The following is a 20,071-nucleotide window of genomic DNA, read 5'->3' as shown; positions in this document are numbered from 1 at the left end:
GCGATGTGACCTTATGGTTGAGAGCAGCAATGTCTAGGATATATGTAATGTAGAGAAATAACCATTACATCAATGTCTTCAGTCTGTTTAGTTATACAACTGTCTTTCTTGTCAGCATTCTTTGGCTATATTTTTGAAGGTTGTGTTAAAGAACTCAGAGTTGGACTTGATGCGATGGTAGTGAGGTGTTTTTGTTTTTTCATGGTGTAACAGGAGGCTGTCTGCCCCTGTAACCTCAGGAACCCTAGACAGATAGGGTCACTATGAGTAAGAATCAATTCCATCGCAGTGGGTTTTCATTTGGGATGGCACAACAGTTAAGCATTCAACTGATAGCTAAGAGGTTCAAGGTTCAACCCCATCTAGGGGTACCCCAGGAGGAAGACGTGGATATCTGCTAAAATAAAAAAAACCATACACAACTGTCTTGGAAGAAGTATAGCCAGGATGCTCCTTAGAATGAGGATGAAGAGACTTCATCTCCTGTACTCTGAACTTGTTGTCAGGAGAGACCAGTCCTTAGAAAGGGCCCCCGTGCTTGGTAAAATAGACGGGCAGTGTGAAAGAGGAAGACTCTCGATGAGATGAGCTGACACAGAGACTGCAACAATGAGCTCACACCTGGCCATTGTGAGTGTAGAGAAGGACCAGGCACTGTTTCCTTCTGCTGTATGCAGGGTCACTATGAGGTGGCACCTACTCCGTGGTACCTAAAAGCAACAACAGGAAGTGCTTTTCAGAAACCAGGCACAGCCTTCTGGTAGAAGCAATTGTCATTGCTTCATTGTTTTTAAAAAGTGAGAGCTTAGTCTATCATATTTTAAGTTGGGCATAACTTTAACTCCAAAATAATTAGGAACACTGAACCCAGAAAGATACAAGAAGACAAGAATGTCCTAAGAGGGAGCTTCAAGAAGTCCTTGAAAAAAATACATTGTCTCATAATTCCATTTTTCCACAAACTTTTTTTGAAGACCCCTAATATTTTTTATAACACCTTTTATAAAAATTCATAATAATTAATTAGAAATACTGTACCAAATAGGTTAGACATAGTGCACCAAGTAGTACAATGGCCGATTTAATATTTGGTTCCCCTAAAGCCACATGGCCTTCTTATTTGGTGGAATAGAAAGTATGATTGACCCCAGGCTCTCAGACTCCTAAAAGGATATCTTCAGGCTGAAGGAAATGTAGCAGATGCAAAGTTGAATCTTTAGGATGGAATGGAGCTCACTGGAATGGTAAATATGTGGGTACATAGTTTTACTTCTCTCAATTAAAAAATACTTATGATGGTTTAAGGTAAAAATTCTAATATTGCCTTGCTCTGTTTATGGCATATGTAAATCTGTAGTACATATAACTCACTACTGTGCAGTCAGTGATGACTTGTAGTGACCCCCTATGGGTTTCCAAGATGATAACTATATATGGGAGTATAAAGCCCAGTCTTTCTCCCATGGAGCTGCTGGTGGTTTTGAACTGCTGGCTATGCAGATTGCAGCCGAATATGTAACCACACCACCACCAGGGCTCCTTGTAATATATATAGTGATTATAATATCAAGTTTGAGAGGGAAGATTACAGGATTCCTGAATTTAACATAAAGTGGAATAGTATGTACTCTTAGGAGACGGAAAAGTGAAGGAATGTGTGTTATTATTCCTAGAACAATCCTTAAAAAATAACTCAGAGAGGGATTTAAAATATGAAATCAGCTGCTTTCAATACGCTGACCATACAGCTGAATCCATATTTCAAAGAAGAGTTACTATGATTGATTTGAATGATCAGATATTCAAACAGAAGATAACTTTTAAATGGTAGGATAAATAAAGCTAGCAGCCTATAAAGGTACTGAAATCATTCAGAAACTCCCTAGTAAGAAATAAATAGCTCACACTTATTGCGTTTCCCTTATGTGTTAAGCACTGTGTTAAACTCTTTACATATATTGTCCTATTTTTACAAGCATTTATAGGGCAGTGGCTATTATTATTTTCATTTTACAGAAGAGGGAAGGAGATAGAGAGGTGTTAAATTTAAAATTAAGTCCCACAGCTACCTGCTAATCACCAAGGCCAGCAGTTCCAAATTCCCAGCAGCTCCTCTGGAGAAAGATGAGACTTTCTACTTGTGTAAAGCGTTACAGTCTCGGAAACCCACAGGGGCAGTTCTACCCGGCGTGAGGCAAACGAAAAGACCATGGCTTGGCTCAGGTGCACCATACTCATCAAAGTTACAGATTCACTTTTTTAGATTTTTAAAGACATCTTTTGCAGTATTTTTCTTCTTTTTATTATGAAATACCAAAAATCTTCCAAATCCCATTTCTATTGTCTTCAATATATGGGTGTCCCAAATCAATTCCAGGGCCAGATAGCACCTCTTACAATATGACGGGGCTTCAAAAAATTCATGGTGAAATGGAATGAATATATAATGGAATTTTACTAGAAAACTATAGTTTACAGCAGGACTAGGAAATATGAGGGAAAAGTTAGGGTGGCAGAGAAGAACCAGGCTACTCCTTGATAGGAAAGGAAATGAAAATTTATTGGCTATTTTTTGGTTATCAGGCTCATAACATTCTGCACATTTTTATCCTCTGCCATTTTCCTTGATGATATGCAATTATATTTTCCAACTTTCCTTTTTAAAATAATAAAGCACTTTCCTTTTAAAAAATCATTTTATTGGGGGCTCGTACAACCCTTACCACAATCCATACATCCGTCCATTGTGTCAAGCACATTTGTACCTTTGTTGCATCTTCATTCTCAAAACATTTGCTTTCTATTTGAGCCCTTGGTATCAGTCCTCATTTTTGCCCCTCTCTCCCCGCTCCCCCTTCCCTCATGAACCCTTGATAATTTATAAGTTATTATTTTGTCATATCTTACACTGTCCAACGTCTCCCTTCACCCACTTTTCTGTTGTCCATCCCCCAGGGAGGAGGTTATATGTAGATCCTTGTAATTGAGTCCCCCTTTCTACTCCACCTTCCCTCCAGCCTGCCGGAATCGCCAATCTTACCATTGGTCCTGAAGGGATCATCTGTCCTGGATTCCCTGTGTTTCCCATTCCTATCTGTACCAGTGTACATCCTGTCATCTAGCCAGATGTGTAAGGTAGAATTGGGATCATGATAATGGGGGAGAGAGGGAGGAAGCATTTAAGAACTAGAGGAAAGTTGCATTTAAATGCAGAAAGCAGATAAAAATTTGATGTGCATAGATGTTTATGTATGTTCATGTTTATACTGCATCAAGTCAATGAGATTAATCATGCTTTGATCAAAGCTAATTTGAAAATGAGGGTTATAGATTGCAATTGTGATCTTTGTCTCAGTACACAGTGATTTCTGAGGTGTTTTTAGTTGCTTAATGTTGAGAATAAGTAGTGGGAAATGGCCCTACTAGTAGACAAGGGATGGTATCAGAGATACAACCACATTTCCACCCCTTTTCCTTCGGTCTCTCGCATGGTTATGACTAATAGACACCTGGCATGGAAGACTTGTGAGATGGTCTAGAAGGTGTTTCTGAACTGCCCACGCTATAGTACGGCACACCCCACCTCAAGCCCTCCTCTTTTTTTCCTTCTGGCTTTAACAAATTTATTTTCTCAAATTTAGGTAGCTACAAGTCCAGATTCAGAGTGCTGGCTCTAGAGGGAAGGCCGTTTTCTCTCTGTCAGCTCTGTGATAAGGTCCTTGTCTTCTTTCAACAAATGTGGGCCTGGAGTCCCTTGGAGATCTCTGTCTGCCTCAGCATCAATCTTCCCCTTTTCCTAAGAAGTTTGCAGTGCTCTCTGTCCCAAGAATAGTCGGTCTCTATCAGGTAGCTCTTTTGGGGAGATTCTAACTGAAATGAAAATATGCTTGCAAGCCTCCTCTATCAAGATAGAGCAGATACCAAAGACATGAGAAATTTTAGGGGCAATTGCTACTAGCCAAATGATTGATGGTTCAAACTTACCAGCCACTCTGTGGGAGAAAGATGTGCTGGTGTGCGTCCATAAAGATGTCAGTCTAGGAAATCCTGTGGCGCAGTTCTACTCTGTTCTAAAGGGTAACTGTAAGTTGGAGCCCACTCAGCTGCAATGGATTTTGTTTGTTTGTTTTTTAATCAGCAAATAGGTTGTGCTAGATTTGCTTGTTTTTAATTTTAAAACCAGGATTTTTGCTCCTGTATATGGGTGATGAGTTTAACCCATCTATCCCTTGCCCCACATGAGTTAGCAAATGTTTGCAATAAGAAAATTGGGTGTGGGCTGCCAGTATCAAAGGTATAGGGGGAAGAAGTATAAGGTCAGAGGACATTTGCAATCTTTAGACTCTCCCATCTGGTTTTGACACACGATATTGCTTCTTTGAAACTTCTCCCTCTAATTGGATCTTGTTTTTCACCCTCTCTTTGGTGACGTAATCTGGATCAGCCAGATGTAGACACATGTAAAATGATACACAACATAAATGAAGCATAAAGGCAAAAGTCAAAGGAATGCAAGTATACCATTCACTCCGCTGAAGAGCCAATGCTTTGGAAAGCAGTTATGGGGTCCTCCCTAATGTCGTTCTCCTTATCCACTTACGATAGCCACGGTCCCAAGTTTTTACTTCATCATTCTCATGCATTTCTCCATATATTTCTTATTTAAATCCTAAAAAGTATGTTCTTTAGTTGGAATCATTTAAAAAAATTTATAAATGGAACACTACTATAGGTCTTTCTGCAGGTTGCTTCTTAACATTTTGAGAATCATCTATGTTGTTATACACTTTATCCTTTATTCATGATCTGTATTCCATATGAATGAACTTTAGGTCTTGTCCAATTTTTTAGTCTCGCAAATGTTTTTATTAGTTGCCGCCAAGTGGATGACAGTGAGTGAGTGAGTGAGTGAGTGAGACTCTGCTGCACGATGTGCCTTCCCCTGTGTCCCCGCTAACCGAGAGACTCATGAAGTGCAGTGCTCTTTAGAGAAGGGAATTCTTCGGAAACCTACTCAGTGCTTTTCATGGTTAGAGATTTCTTCATTTTTCCTAAGTGAGTTATATTACCGTGGAACTTGTTTCCTTATAGTTTAGGGAGGACAGTGGTTGGACCAGCTCTGAGATTTCTGTGCAGTATTGGGAGTGTTATTTAACTCTCCAGCTCTCACTTAATTTTGATATTTGTAAGTTTATATTATGTAAAGCCCCTGAAATATGATAGATACTTAATAAATGTAAGTTATCATTATTATTCAAAATGGAGAATGCTAACATGATGTTTTTTGGGAAACCCGTTTGTACACTTGAATTCCATAATCTCCACTCCTATCCACCTCAAAGCTTAGCATCTGATTTTTCATCCATATTTTATCTAAATGAATTATATCAAATTTCTGTTTGGCTTTGTTTTGTTTCTAAATAAACAACTACTTGGTACCTTGTGTGTTCATGCTAGGCAAATCAGCCTGGTTCCTGTCCTTAAGAGACTACTAGGGGAGAGAGAACTAAAATAAACGTGTATTCAAATACTGGGTCTCAAAGGATAACTAGCACAATGAAAGGAAAGAGCAAGGACTCTGGCGGTAGCAGAGGTAAAAGATGTTCAGCTTAAAGGTTGAGGGAAAAGCCCCTTTGAGCAACTGATAGTTGAACGGAAACAAAAGCAATGGAGGGAGAAGAGTGCTTCCTCTAGAGAGTTTCATGGGTGCAAGATAAGCTGCTGTGATGTGTCAAGGGTAGGAATGAGTGTTGAGGACTAAGAGCCTGGAGAATCTGGAGCTAACAAGCACGGTGGGAGAAGCTGGAGAGAGATGTATAGGTCTTGTTGCACAAAAAAAGGGCAAACAGAAGGCATTGAAATATTTTAGGTTAGAGAGGGGCAGGATCCATCTTAAAGGATCTTACGGTAGTGCAGAGAATATGGTGAATGTAGATTAATTAGTAAGCTTTTCAGGTTGTTAGGGTGGCAGATCAGATGATGGTAACAGTGGCAGTAAAGAGAACTGGGCATTTAGAAATAGAATAGGCAGGCCTCCGTGATGGTTGTTTATACCCGTATTAGTGGTGAGAGAGATTCACAATAGAAGTCAGTGCCTTTTTAAAATATAGATTTAGCAATGTAGGATTGATAGAGGGGGTGAACAACTTAGTCTGCTGTTAATAAAATTACTAGAAATAAAACATAATTCAAGATTTAGTTTTTAAAAAATCTGAACTATAACAACTGCTCCCTTGCAATAAAAATATTTTTTTAATACATAGCTATCAGGAAAAAACTTCTGGGTTTTTGGGTTCCCCCTCATATGTAGGTCTAGGATAAAGCCGAAGAAAATTAAAACAAGGCCAAATTAGGACATTTAGTTTACGCCACTTGAATTTCAAGAACATCTCAAGTAGAGATTTAACTCATTGAACACTAATGACAGAAGACCTGACGAGCTGTGAGAGGACATCAAGAACATCATCCATGAAAGAAGCAAAAGGTCATTCAAAAGACAGGAAACAAAGATAAAGATCCAAGTGGATGTCAGAAGTGGATGTTACTCTGAAACTCACTCTAATTCTAGAATGGCTAATGCAAATGGAAGAAATGATGAAGTCAAGGGATTGAATATAAAACTTTAAAGAGCAGCTTGAGAAGACAAAGCCAAATATTATGATGAAATGTGCAAAGACCTAGAGTTAGAAAACCAACAGGGAAGAACATGCTGAGCTTAGCTTAAACTGAAACAACTGCAGAAAAAGTTCAAGCCTACAGCTGCAATATTGAAAGATTTTATGGACAAAATATTGATTGATGCAGGAAGCATCAAAAGGCAATAGAAAGAATACACAGACTCACTGCATCCAAAAGAACTAGTTGACATTCCACCAGTTCAAGAGGTAGCATATGAGCAAGAACCAATGGTGCTGCAGGAAGAAATTCAAGCTGCGCTGAAGCCATTAGCCAAAAGCAAAGCTCCGGGAATTGGTGGAATACCCAGTGAAATGTTTCAACAAGCTGATAAAGCACTGGAAGGATTCATTTGTCTATGCTAGAAAGTTTGGAAGACAGCTCCTCGGCCAACTGACTGGAAGAGATCCATATTGGTGCCCATTCCAAAAAAGGAGACCCAACACAATGCTCATATTGAAGGACAATATCATTGATATGCACACAAGTAAACTTTTGCTGAAGATCATCCAACAACTGTTGTAGTGGTACATTGACAGGGAGCTGTCAGAGATTCACACTGGGTTCAGAAGAGAATGTGGAACGAGACAAATCAGTACTGACATCAGATGGATCTTGGCTGAAAGCAAAGAATACCGGAAAGATGTTTACTTGAGTTTTATTCCACAACATTTGATTGTGTGGGTCATAACTAACTGTGGAAAACTTTGAGAAGGATGGGACTTCCAGAACACGTCCCTGTTCTCATGAGGAACTTACCTGAATCTGGAAGCAGTTGTGCAAATGGAACAATAAGGAAAAGTGCGACAGGGTTGTATCCTCTCAGCATTCTTATTCAATCTGCATGCTGAGAAAATCATCCGAGAAGCTGACTTATATGAAGAAGAATGTGGTATCAGGATTGGAGGAAGGCTTATTAACAATCTGCAATATGCAGATGACACAACCTCCTGATAGTGAGGAGGACTGGAGACACTTGATGAAGATGAAGGATTGCAGCCCCAGTATGGATTACAACTCAATGTAAAGAAGATCAGAATTCTCACAACTGGACCAATAGGTAACATTGTAATAAATGGAGAAAAGATTGAAGTTGTAAAGGATTTTGTCTCCCTTGGAGATACAATCAATGCTCATGGAAGTAGCAGTCACGACAAGTTGCATTAGATAAATCTGTTGGACAAGATTTCTTTAGAATATTGAAAAGTAAGGATGTTACTTTGAGGACTAAAGTGTACCTGACCCAAACATGGTATTTTCAATGGTCTCAAATGCTTGTGAAAGTTAGACATTGAATAAAGAAGACAGAAGAAGTGATGCATTTAAATGCTGGAGAGGAGTACTATGGACTGCTAGCAGGACAAACCAATCTGTCTTGGAAGAGGTATGACCAGAGTGCCCCGTAGAGGCAAGGATGGTGAGACTTTGTGCAGCATACGTTGAACATGTCAGGAGGAACCAGTCCCTGGAGAAATACATCATATTTGGTAAAGTAGAGGGGCAGTGAAGAAGAAGGGGGCTCTCCAGGAGATGGACTGACACAGTGGCTGCAACAGTGGGCTCAAGCACAGGAACAATGGTGAGGCTGGCGCACGAAGGGGCAGTGCTTTGTGTGTTGTGCACAGGGTCGCTATGGGTTGGAACCGACTGCATGGCACATAATAATCAAACAAACATGAATTGGAATAGACTCAATAGCAATGTTTTTTGTTTTGTTTTGACTGTCCTTAAAATGCTAGTCCATCTAAAAACTATTCTTTTATGTGGGATATTCTTCCTGTAAATTTGTTGTCAAACTAATGATTTGGGAAAATATTCACTTGAGTTTAGTTAAAAATTTTATATAAGCCCTGACCTCAATTTTTCCCCCATATGGCCAAAAAAGTATCCCTATTTTTGGAAGGCACCCTAATGAGCCCAAGACAAGTAATACTCAGAGAACTTGTCCTTAGCCATCCACTGATTAAACATGTTTTGTTTGGAATAAACTCAGGTATGTATAATGCAACCCTATTACCAGTACTTTATTACTTAACTTGCATATTAATCCATGCTTTTCTTAAAGTAGGAGAACTCTAATGGTGTAATACTCCCATGTTGGGCTTCTAATTACAAGGTCAGCAGTTTGAACCCTCCAGCTACTCCATGGGAGAAAGATGAGGCTTTCTGTCTCATTAAGATTACAGCCTTGGAAACCCAGAGGGACAGTTCTGTTCTGTTCTGCAGGTCACTGTGAGTACAAGTTAACTCAATGGCAGTTGAGTTTGAGTTCTTTTAAACGCAGTTGTATTTTCAGTCCTGCATTTATAGTAACAAGTACATAGGATTCCTACTGTAGAAATCCACAGTACTCACCTCCACACCTCTGTTTTCAAACAAACTCCTGTAAGCTTTCAGGGTTGCACTTTTTAATGGTAGTATTTTAACATTTAGTAATCATCCCATGTTCAGCCTGTTCATGGTCTTCGTGCTTTAGGAGAAATTCTATCCCATTTTGTTTTTGTCATTGTACACATAACATGTCTTTTTGGCCTATAACTGCATACATACACTAAATTCTGGATTGTGTTAGCTACTCTTAAAGCACTGGTTCTCAACCTCTGGGTCACGACCCCTTTGGGGGTCGAACGACCCTTTCACAGGAGTTGACCGATTCATAACAGTATCAAACTTACAGTTATGAAGTAGCAATGAAAATAATTGTATGGTTGGGAGGGGGGCTCACCACATCATGAGGAACTGCGCGGCATTAGGAAGGTGGAGAACCACTGTCTTAAAGGGACTTTGACTAGGCCTCTTATTTCCTTTTTGGTTTATGAGATCCTTGGTAGTGTCTTCAGCTTATCATCAATGCTCTGGCTAAAAATAGTTAACCCTGGACTCTGAACCCTTTGTTAAAAATAACAAATGGTATTTCCTTTTGAATAGCTCTTGTCCATTGATGACACTTAGCAAGGTCAGTGTCACCAGTGTTTATCCACCTCATGGGTGTGTTTTAAAGGAACCCTAAGAGTTTCTAAGTGTTATCATTCCTTGACTGGATTATTTAAAAATATGTGTTCCTTAATATCTTACTGGTTTTACTATATTTTTCTAGTTGTTGTAAAAGTTAGCATCATAGGTATATAATTGTCAGCTTTGACAGTCTCTGTCTCAATGGATTTTGCTAATTTTTAGGCCCATTTCCAAGTTTGTGTGTGTGTTTGTCTTAATAAAAAAGAGTTTTTCAGAATAGTAACTATTAACCAACTCTTTTAACACCCAGAATGTCTTCATTGAACATTTGGTTTTTAATATATCTAACCAGTTAAATTCTCTTTAATAGAGAGCCCCTTGTTCATTTGCACTCAAATTTCTTTTTTTTTCTTTTCCTTCTTGCATTTCATTTTTTTCTTTTTTTAGATTTTATTAGGGACTCATACAACTCTTATCACAATCCATACATATACATACATCAATTGTATAAAGCACATCCATACATTCCCCGCCCCAATCATTCTCAAAGCATTTGCTCTCCACTTAAGCCCTTTGCATCAGGTGCTCTTTCTTTTGCACTCAAATTTCTACCCTCAGAGTATTACATGTCTTTTTTTCTTCTCCCAGTTTTCTTTTTTTTGAGAAAAAAAATCACTTATCTCACGAGTGGGTACAAGTTGTCTTGTTCATTATGGTTGTCTGCATTTCCCAGCTACTATTTCTTTTTCAATTACTAGAGCTACATTTGAGATTTCACAAGTTAAGAAAAAGTAGAGAGTGTCCCCAAAGTCCTAGTGCAGTTTTAAACTTTAATAACTTCAGGAGTGTATGTGGTACAAACTTATTAAAACCGTCCATTATTTTAAAGTTTAGTAACTTAAATGTTTTTTATGCATATATAGTTTTGTGAATTCTTTTTTTAATCAGAAAATTATTTTAATAGTTATAAAACATTTTTTACACAATCAGTATAAAATAGTAATTGATAGCTCCGTAATTATCAGGATTACTCATGGTTGAGGTCTTGGCTAAGTGGGTCTGATATCAACAAAAGTCTTGGACTGTTGGCTCAGAAATCACTCTAGGAAGCCCACCCTGCTGATGTCTGCCGTGCTTAGCTCTTGTGAGATGGCCCGGTCCTTTAACAAGCAGTCTCTCTCTTTCTCTATTCTTTCTTTGGAGGCTTGAAGTGAATTCGGCAGCGTTCATTAAACACCTTCCAGCTCCTGTCATTTACTACTTCTTCAACATTCAGCTCTAACTGCATCCATTTCAACTTTGTCTGTTCTTTTCTAAGTTGCTTTAATAACGTTAAATCATCCAAATTCTTTTCTCTCTCTTCTCGGAGGTTTGTTACTACTGCTGAGGTCTGAGCTACACAGTTTTTTATGACTCTGTCCCTACTGGAATGAGCGACCATCAACGACTCATAGAGTTGTTTACAGGTTTGGCTGGCATCAATTTTTCCCTGCAAATGAAGCTGTTGGAACCGTAGTGTTTAATTCATGTACTATTCTGTCATCAATCGTCCTCATCTCCTTGAGTAATTCCTGGAACTCGGCGAACTCCTCGCAGTTCACACCGCCACTGGGCGCCGCCATATTGGACGAGCGCGAGGCCTCGTGTGAATTCTTAGTAACAGATTTTTGTTTTAATTTTTTGTTTTAGTCCTTCTGATCAAGTCTACAATTACTACTGTAAAAGGAAATTCATTTCTATTATAAAAGGTTCCGCATAGACATTTAATTCGTAACTGGATGAAAAATTTAAGGACACTAGGCATAGTTCTTGCCAAGCCTGTGTCTCGGAGATGACAAGCAGAGAGACTGTGGCTGAAATGGAGAGGGCATTGGCATGGAGTCCCCAAAACATACTCTGTGCATCTGCTGAGTTGGCTATTCCAAAAACCACAGGGCACAGAATTCTAACAGTGAAACTCCAAAACATGCCTACAATATGTTCAAATTCAAGAAGTTAGACCTCTGTTAACTAATGAAGTAAAAAACCCAAAACTCCAATCATATTCAGGACACTCTGACCTTTCATAGTGAAGCACCTTTTCACATACATGGTAATGTCCTTCACAGCTGCCGTGCTTGGTGTATGGAGAATCTTGGGAAGTTTGGCCACGCAAGATTCCCTAAAAGCTAATGGCTGCTGTGCCATTGAGGAACCTTGCTCTGTTGACCGCCTCTTTTTTTGGGGGGGAGGGGAAGACTTAACTCTCATATCATAAAGTTCGCCTTTTTAAAGTGTACAATTCAGTGGTTTTTAATACACTCAGAAAGTTGTGCAAACCAGGGAATCCAGGGTGGATGATACCTTCAGGACCAGGGCTGTGAGGGGTGATACTGGGAGGGTAGAGGGTGAATGGGTTGGAAAGAGGAACCGATTACAAGGATCTACATGTGACCTCCTCTCTGGGGGACGGACAACAGAAAAGGGGGTGAAGGGAGACGCCGGATAAGGCAAGATATGACAAAATAATAATTTATAAATTATCAAGGGCTCATGAGAGGGGGAAGCGGGGAGGGAGAGGAAAAAAGAGGACTTGATGCAAAGGGCTTAAGTGGAGAGCAAATGCTTTGAAAATGATTAGGGAAAAGCATGTACAGATGTGCTTTATACAATTGATGTATGTGTGGATTATGATGAGTTGTATGAATCCCTAATTTAAAAAAAAGAAAGTTGTGCAACCACTACTGTTATCTAATTCAGAATGTTTTCATCATCTCAAGAAGAAATATCAAATATATTACCAGTCACTCCTCTCTCCCCCACCCCAGTACCTAGTAACCATTCATCTACTTTTGATCTGTGGTTTTACTTAGTCTCACATTTCATATAAGCAGAATCATACAATATGTATCCTTTGATCCTTACATTTTTTGTGAACTTTATTATTATTATTATTAAAAGATCAGTTTATTGGGGGTACTTACAGCTCTTATAACAATCCATACATCAGGTGTACCAAGTATACTTGTATATATGTTGTCATTATTTTCTAGACGTTTACTTTATATTGAGCCCTTGGTATCAGCTCCTTTTATCCCTCCCCTCATGACCCCTTGATAAATTATAAAATATTATTTTCATATCTTACACTGACTGCTGTCTCCCTCTATGGTTTCTGTTGTTGACCCTTAGTTTTGAGGAGTTTAACTTAGCAATACTAAAAATAAAAAAAATTAACTTCATACTGCAGAATTTACACCTGTGAAATAATATCATGTCAACAAATGGAATACCTGTCACTGTAGATTGCATGTGGATGACATTTTCTAGAGGATACTTCCTTGGGCTAGTCACTAGGTTTAAAAACATTTGACTTACCAGTCCCTGTTCAGGGGGGAAAAAATTTACTCAGCATTCCCCTGGGGTAATTAAAAACCTTGTACTTTAGCCCATAATCTAGGATAAAGTTTAGGTATCTGCTTTTGCAGCTCGCCTGGATCGCCCCAGCACCCTTCAGGGGATGATGATATTGCCTACTTGGGGGAAAGAACATTGGGCTGGGATCATTAGAAGTCTTGCTTGTCTTTCTCTGTCTCCATTGCCTGTTTTTGTGAGATTATGCCAAAACTTGTGTATTCACTAAAGTTATGGGCTTAAGACTAGAATTAAAAGGAACTTTTTCAGTTAACAAATCAGTAAATATGTAGGTGTGAGCATGTGTATATGTATTTTACTTGTACATGTGTTTCCTAACTCTGACCCCTGAGAGGATGTAGAAACAGTGGCAGTTTAGAAGCAGCAAACACACTGGGACTAAGATCTTGATTTCTAAGTACCAGTGTATGCACATCTTATTTTATTGAGCGCCACAGGAATTGCACTTTTGTTTTACAAATTAGAGGTTTGGGCAGCCTGGCTTAGGAGTGAACAAGTTTTTCAGTGCCATTTTTCAAACAGCATGTGTTCAGTCCATGTCTCTGTGCCATATTTGGCAATTCTCACAGTATTTCAAACTTTTTAGTAAGGCTATTGCATACTTGATAAACTGTCATGTAGTATAAACATTTTAAAAATAGTTTTATTGGTATATACTTCACACAATTTAATCATTCAATCATAGTATGAAGAGTTGTACAGTCATCACCAGAAATCAATTTCAGAACATTTCTTCTGTACTCAGTGTTGTCAGCTCCGTGACCTCCCGTGTCACACTCTTAGGTAATTATTAACACAGTTATTCCTCTATAGATATACCCATTCTGGATTTCATATACAGAAAATCATACAAAGCACAAACAGGAAGTGAACAAAATCCCTCAAAAACAATGACAAAATAAAACTGAGACAAACCTCAGTAGAAAAAAAGAAAACAGTAAAAACTGAAACAACCCTAAGAGGGGTTCAGAAGGCAGTCAAATGATAGGGCATTCATTCCATTTTAACCCAGCTACATGTGCCATGGACATCCAATTGCCTCTGTCTCACAGCAAGGTCACTCACACCCCTCGACTCTAGTCAGAGGGGTGCCACCAGAGCCTTAGACCATGTGGAGACCCTGCCATTGGATTTTGGGCTTCCACTGTCATCCCCAGCCTTCTACAAACTGGGTGCTCTTAATTCAAGCTCCGATACCATTTCCTCCTTTGGATTTAGATGTTATTATTTAGAATCATTGGATCACACTGGTTCGTGTACTTCTTCCATATGGACTTAGTGGACACGTAACTTAGAGGGCTGTTTGTTTAAAGACTATCCTGGAAGACCTAGAGCCTATTCTCCCTTATAGCTGGATACCATCTGATTTCTTTACCACCCTTTGCAGTAGCACGCATATTTCAGTGATCTCTTCAGGAAGGCAAATCCAGAGTAGGGCCATGTCATAAGATCTAATTGTTTTTAGAATGGGGCTAGATTTAAGTGTGAGTCCCAAATCCATTCATATATCTATGGTTTATGTATATCTCTAGTTCACTTTAGAGACATTATTATCATTTTATAATAGAGAACATTAGAAACCATCTCCTGGAGCATAAGGTAATTCTATTCATACTGTCATTAACTTAGCCAAAAGTATAGAACTTAAAACATTGTTGGCCTTAAAGCATTATCTTTGAAGAGTTTCCCGGTTTGTTTGTATTTTTAATGCCGTTTTGTGTTAAGATTTTTTGTTAATTCAGAGAAAGACTGAGAAAATAGACTTTTAAAACATTTTTTCTTTTTGTGATCATTGCGTATGATTCTTTTTCCTATTAGTTTCACATTTCTCTTTTGTGCAAAAACTAAGGTTGACATCTGGCTTTGGCAATCATTGTATGTTTGATTTACTAGCGTGGGGAATAGCTTACAATGCTGTTTAGTATGCATGGTGTATTGGTGATTTTTAAACTGTGTGCTAACTGCAATAAATTATATGAACTGGAAAAAAAACACCATTGAGAAAAATAAATCATACAAGTATAGATTGACTTCAGGCCACAATACATGAAATGTTGACTTGAAATACATGAAATGTTGACTTGTACAGATTAAAGTCTTCCGTGACTGGAAGGACACTATTTGCACAAATAATAAAAGTTGGTGCTGGGACCAAAATTTCAAACATACTCATTCACATAGGCAAAACTGTGCCTACCAGAATAATATATGCCCTAAGAAAGCAAGAAAATATTAAAATAATAAATATATGGTAGTCCTGGGCCACCATTCATTGGACACCCTCAAAGCAAGAGATCTGAACCAAAGTCTAACCACCCCACTCCAAAACCTTGGGATAGCAGTCATCTGCTTCTCACAACCTTAAGGGTGGTTAAGCCTTTAGGTCAAGGGAATATGTCAGTTCCTTAACTCTGCGACAGGTGAGTGTGAGGCAAAGCCTAGTTGAATTAGGGGAGTTTCTACAGCTAATCCTTTTGTGGCCTACAAAGGATGTTGTGTGCCTTGAAGAACAGATTATAAGGCCCTACTAGTCAATAGCACATGATCTGGGTCACCAAGGACTGGGTCAAAAGTGTCCAATTAGGATCATACCACAGGGAGTATTCTCTCGTTGGGTTCTATTTAAGTATGGTTAAGTGGTTTTTCCCAATGGGAAGTTGCTCCACCCCGTTGACCCACCAACAGAAGTGTACACGCCTTGTCTGAGACATAATGCCCCACTCCCCTCATCTTTTCTTGAATTATTAGTAAGGTTTGCATATCACTGTGGTAGGCCTGCCTGTTCATTTGAGGTGACTTTAGCCCAGTGCTGCATGGCAGCGACTGAGTGAGCTTCTCCCTCTCCCATATCTTGAGAAACTGACCCCAGCTGAGGTGAGGGCTCCTCTGTTGAAGTGGTTTTTAAGATCTACATATAAAAGGCTAGTGGGCACTAGGCAGTCTCTCTACCTTGTTGTGTGGGAGACTGGATTAGAAGATTACCTGACCAGAGAGCAGACGCCTGCCTTCATTGTAGTGCAGTGGGCTCATACAGTATGTGTCCTTTTGTGATTGGCCAACTTCACTCAGCACAATGGTTTCTAGGTCCCTCCATGCCATGAGGTGTTTCATGGTTTCGATGCTGTATTTTTAGGGATGCATAGTATTCCATTTCTTTATCCCATTTTTTACTAATGGGCATTTGGGCTGTTTCCAGCTTTTTGCTATTGTGAACTTGTGCTGCAATGAACATGGGAGAGCATACGTCTGTCATGTTCTGTCTCTTACTTTGGGGTTCATGCCTAGTAAAGTATTGCTGGGTCCTGTGGTATTTCTATGTCCAGTTGTTTTGGTGGCACCATATTCCTTTCCACAATGGTTGCCAAGAGTTAGAAGCCCACCAGCATTGGATAAGAGTTCCAATCTCCTTGAACCCTTTGCAGCTTTTGTTATGTTCATGTTTGAACTTGGGCTATCATTGTGGGTGCAAGGTGACATCTCATCATCGCATCTCCCGGATGGCTAGTGATCATGAGCATTTGCACTATTTTTTCCCAAAAATGTAGAACCCAAATCTAATGGAGGCAATATCAGAAAAATCCACATTAAAGAATATTTTACAAAACATGTGGTCTTTAGAAATATCAGCACCACAAAAGACAATGAAAGACTGAGGAAATGTTTCAATTTGAAGAAAACCAAAAAGACTTAGCAAAAAAATAATTGCAAATCACAATCTTGGATTGGACCCTGAATAACTTTGAAACACTTGATGAAATTTAAATTCCGTTTCTGGTTTAAACAGTAATATTGGGATGATTATTGGGATGATGTTAACTTCATGATTTGATGGTGGCACTGTTGTTATGGAGAAGAATGTTTAAGATTTTAGGAAATATACACAAGTATTGAGGGGTGATGAAGCATCATGTCTGCAATGGTTTAGAAAAATATGTATATGCATACGAGTGTGATTGGATTGTTAAGAGAATGTTAGGGCAGATATGGAAAAATCCTAACAATTGGGGAGACTTGGATTAGGTATTTGTGAGTTGCTGGTACCGTTATTGCAACATTCCATTAATTTAAACTTAGTAATGTTTTTAATGTTCTGTTTTCTTCTAAAGTCGAGTATCCTTATGATCTAACTTAAAATAAGTATCCCACTTATAAAGAAAAAAAGTTTTTAAAGGCTCACACTAATATGAGTTTGAATGTTTGCATAAAATGAATTAATGGAAAAGTGTGCTTGTTATAAGGCTTACATGGGACTTAAAAAAAAGAAGCTGACCATCCCAAATTCATACATTATTTCTAAACAGAGCAGAATTAAGGAAAAACCGTGTCCTGGAGGACAAAACACCTCCAGTCTTCATCCCCTGACCTAACCAAGCAACAGGCCTTGCAGCAACTTCAAAGCTGCCAAAAGAACTGGCTCTGACATGTACCGAGATTGGGGTAGGAGTGGGGGGTACTTCCACACCTTTGAAATGAATGCTTAGTCTCTTAGAAAAATGAAAGGAAAAGGGCGCATCATATTTCATAAGTAGAGTTTAGCAGTTGAAGTCATTCACATTATTCATTTGTGGTCTTGTTACTTGGAAAAACCGGATACAATTCAGTCAAGCCCACTTCTTTTTTTTAAACAGTTTTATTAGCATTTCATGCAAATATCACACAATTCAATATTTCAGTCCTGTCAAGAAGAGTTGTACAGTCCTCACCACTATCAATTTTAGAACATTTTCTTCTTTTTTTCATGGTTAAATCTCTTTTAAAATGAGTTTTGTAATCGCCCTCAGTTCTTGTGCTCCCTCCCCCTCCCACATACATGGTTAGCTCCCTTAATCTTCTGACCCTCCCTATGTCCCACCCCTACCCCGACCTATCCTATTAAAAGCCTTGTGTCAGTTCTTATCTCTGTGCATTTTTTTTGTGCTTCACAAACTGGAAATTCCTACAAAAACAATAAAAAACAAACTCAATTGTTAAGGATAAAAGTAATAATACAAAGATAAAAATACAAATCATGTAAGAAAGAAAAGACCACCATGAATATTTAAAAGGCAAGAAAAGAAATTCTTGTCATGGAACAAGCAAGGAGTACTTGCACCTTGAACAATTTAAGGTTGGGTGAAGAGGGAGGTCAACTGACCAAGTATTCAGTTCAGTCCAGCATACTCAAGTTTACAATGATCTCTAGCTGATATTAAACTGTCTGAGACCCTTGCCTGTGGCTAGGGGGATCTGCCAGCGGCTTAATCTGACTGGATACTCTGCAGATGGGTTCTGGCTTCCCACTGCCCTCGACATAGCCTTTGACAAATTGGGTATTCTCAACTTAGGCTCTGATACCTTTCCCTTCTTCATATTTGGAGTTTGTTATTATTGTCTTTGGATCACACAAGTTGGTGTGCTTCTTCCATGTGGACTTAGTTGACTCCTGGCCTATTGCTGCTTGTTTGAATACAAGCCATAAAGACCCCAGACACTATTCTGATTGATAGCCAGGCACCATCTGCTTTCTTTACCACACTTTGCTTTAGCACCCTTATCTTCAGTGATCATTTCATGGAGGTGAGTAGGGAGCAGGATCAGGTAATCAGAATGAACTGTTCTTGGATTGGGGCTACAGTTAAGTGGGGCCCCAGAATCCATCTTCTTGTCCCTGGGATACATGTGGCTCAGGTTTACTTTGGCAGTCATATTCTGGCAAATTCAAACCCCCATAAGACCAACTACCCCCACAACAGCAACAAACCAAGTAGCAGCCAACAGAACACAAAAACAAAAAGAGGCATCGAGGTAAGAAATAAGCATTGAAGTACTAAACTATGGTGATTCTGGTTCTTTCCATTGGACACCCACCAAACTGGGGGTTTCCCCCAAGGTCCAGTGACTATCACTTCCACAGGCTGGGGGAGGGTCACTCTCTTTCCTCTCCCATTCAAGTACCCCAGTCCTCAGTCCAAAGGTGCAGACACCTTTGAGGCAGGCCTCAGTTCATTCTTCCAGGCCTCTATGGTAAGTCCTTCTGGTATAGCCTCTGGGTTATGTCCTGCTGCCCACAAGGTTCATTCTACTCTTTTGCCCCCTCATGGTGGTGTGGGGAGAATCAAAACCTTACAAAATATTCATTGCGAGTGTCAGTGAACGTCTGTTTGATGCTTTCTTGTCAGTGGTGTGAGGTCCAGGCAGGTTAAACCTTATTCCACACCCCTTGTGTGGTCCTTGGATTTTCTACTGGCCTTTCTTTTCAATTTGTCTCAACTTCGTTGCTTTGTAGGAATCTTCTTCCTTAGTTGCATTTGTCTTTATTTTGTCTTTACTCTTATTTTGGTTCTATTTACATGGGATCCTCTCACCTTTATTTATCCTGTTTGCAATGTTTATTATTCATCTGACAAAACAAACATCCTGGGCTCCTCCATATCGTCCATGATATCGTTGCGTTCATGCTAGTAATCTTAGAGCACATTTGTTAATGCCTATTACTTGACATTGAATTTCTAGTAAGCCTTTTGTATTTTTGTCTTACCTTTTGAGTGTATATCCTTTGTTTTCTTAAGAAATTTATGAATGGCAAAAGATAGCAACTGTATCTACACCTAATTTTCTGGCCATATCTATCTGGATCTTTTTCTAATGAATTATATTTTTATATACACAAAGTGCTTATACTTTAAGCACTTGTTATCTAATATGGATATAAACCTTTTAAAACTTGACATTTTCTTGCTTGCCTAGAATCTATTTAGAATTAAATTAAAATAATTTTTTAATGCATTCTCACTCAAAACTCAGTGCCATTGAGTTGATTCCAACTCATAGCGACCCCAACCAAAGGTCAGGGTTGAACTTCCTCTGTGAGCTTCCAAGACTCTAACTGTTTACAGGAGTAGAAATCTCTTCTTTCTCCCATGGATCAGCTGGTGGTTCCAAACTGATGACCTAATGGTTAGCAGGCCAATGTGTAACCACTACTCCACCAGGCACCTTTAATGTATTGAATTAGGTATATTTTTTATATTGGTATTAACTGAGGGAG

At 39.0% G+C, this 20,071-nt stretch overlaps 1 protein-coding gene and 1 pseudogene across 2 annotated transcripts in view; one reads left to right on the top strand and one right to left on the bottom strand.

Moving 5' to 3' along the window:
- WDPCP (WD repeat containing planar cell polarity effector) overlaps positions 1-20,071 on the top strand; it is a 392,539-nt gene that overhangs the window by 24,842 nt on the left and 347,626 nt on the right. The gene's annotated exons all lie outside the window — the stretch shown is intronic.
- Positions 10,647-11,252, bottom strand: LOC142430658 (protein MIX23 pseudogene; annotated as a pseudogene).

The sequence above is a fragment of the Tenrec ecaudatus genome, chromosome 17, assembly GCF_050624435.1.
Source record: "Tenrec ecaudatus isolate mTenEca1 chromosome 17, mTenEca1.hap1, whole genome shotgun sequence".
NCBI classification, from domain to species: Eukaryota; Metazoa; Chordata; class Mammalia; order Afrosoricida; family Tenrecidae; genus Tenrec; species Tenrec ecaudatus.
The sequence above is the reverse complement of the archived record's forward strand: the minus strand, read 5'-3'. Positions and strand labels throughout refer to the sequence as shown.